This window comes from Dendrobium catenatum, unplaced genomic scaffold (genome assembly GCF_001605985.2).
Source record: "Dendrobium catenatum unplaced genomic scaffold, ASM160598v2 fragScaff_scaffold_231, whole genome shotgun sequence".
Lineage (NCBI taxonomy): Eukaryota > Viridiplantae > Streptophyta > Magnoliopsida > Asparagales > Orchidaceae > Dendrobium > Dendrobium catenatum.
Window position 1 is genome coordinate 6,075,462 of NW_021318693.1, and position 2,065 is coordinate 6,077,526.

Here is a 2,065-nt window from a genome sequence, read left to right on the forward strand (position 1 = left end):
ATTTTTATCAGTCGTTTTCTCAGTTTCAGCCTCTTCTGTATGCGATCTAGAGGGACAGAGGGAAGAGTAATGAACTAAAGACTTACAGTGATCACACAGAGACGGTCTCCACTCGTATTGAACCTTGAGCGCGACAACATCTCCGTCCAACGAAACCAGGATTTCCTCTGGATAGATCGTGTTGCTGTCAACCAGAACACACGCGTGCAAAAGTCAGCCTGGTCTTTTTTGAAGTAAGCGAGTTCGCTGCAAGAGGAATGCCGACCTTGCTCGCAATCCTTGATATACCCTCGGAATTCCAGCAGGCCAATGGAAGGTCATGGATTTTTATCCATATGGGAACAGAGGTGAGATTTTCCCTCTTAGGTTTGAACTTAGGGTGCCATTTTTGCAGGATAAAGGGCTTGCCCAGGAGGAACCACACTCCTCTGGGCCACACCAAATCCAAATCTTCAGCGCATGCAAAGCGAAATAAAAAGAACCCATTACTCAATGACAGCATATGCAGATCTCCTTTCAAATTCCAAGTTTTTTTGACCGCGCCTAACAGAGCCTCGTAAAAAGGCCTACGACCGATCGAGTAGCCAACTAAACAATAAGACCAGTCATCAGCACCAGATTTGAGCTTCTCACCTGAGAATGGCACGATTTCTGGCTCCGAAGGGAAGTGGGATAACATAAGATCTGAAGGGGAGGCCTCCTCCGGGGCAAAGATAACATTCCAGTTACGGGGCTTTGAGGGCGAGGCACGGCTAGCTGACAAAAGAGGAAAGTCAGCAAGAAGAAGAGGATCCATTACGAAGGAAGAAGGGCCTCCGGCTTAGCCGGAGGGGAGAAGAGAAGGAGGAGCAGCAAAGCAGCAGGAGGAAGCTGTCGTCTAAGGCATCCCCCAGAAGCGCACAAAACAAATAAAATTTTCGTTGCACGTTTGCTTATGCGCCCCCCAAATAAATTCATTTTCTCAATGATTAACGATTTCAAGTATAAATAATCAAGTTTGTGAAAATCGGATCAGACAACAGACTGCAAGGAGAAATTTGTGGACTGGTAAAATCAGGATCGAAATAAATGACGTAATACATAATAATACTATTAAAAATTAATAAAATTGGTTTCACCTCCGTAGCCATTTAACATCATATGATTCTTAGTCAGTATTTTGGTTGTTTGACATTCATTAAGCATATCTGACAACTCAAAATAAACTAATAATGGAACTACTAAGTCTGCAAAACATAAATAAAAACATATAACACAAATGGAGCATCAATTAAGCCTACAAAATATAAACAAAAATTTCACAAATTACTTAAGCTGGATTTATAACTAATCTAATAAATCTAGAGTAAATGTAACATCAACAAGAACACAAAACGACACACCTTGCGGCTCCAGGTTCCCGCATGACATGGTCCAGCCATCCCATGGCTCCTAGTTCCTGCACAAGATGACCAAATGACATTGCATTGGGGGAGGAATGCACACCTATTGTCGAGCCTATATTGTGTGTTGGGTGTTGAGTGCATAATATCTTCAGTTCTCTTTCTATAACATGTGAAACAGTTAAAAAAAGAAATAAACAAAAAGAATTTTTTGACATCTTATAATTTCTATCTCCAATTAGTGAAGCTCTGAAAATAAAATAAATATAAGATGTTCATCATAATAGTACACATAATGTGAAGTAAATAAGCAAAATATTATAACAAAATTTTGATACTTTGTACTAACTTATAAGAAAAAACAACACATTCATAATACAGATAAGGGGACAAGGGGCTTACTGTCTTATAAGAAAATAATAAAATGTGACATATATAAGATGTTTTGCAATAATTTATCAAAATAATAATTCATTAATTCATTCATTTTTAGAATATTTAATTATAGGGTCATGATTCAACGAATTTGGGTTTGACTGAAGAATGACTAAAAGTTATTCAATATAATCTCAAGTTGAGCCAAATCTATTATCGATTGGCTTGATCCTATTTTCAAGCTATCTTTAATCTTTGAGTGCAACTTAGAATGATAAATTAATTATTATTATTATGTAATTTTAATT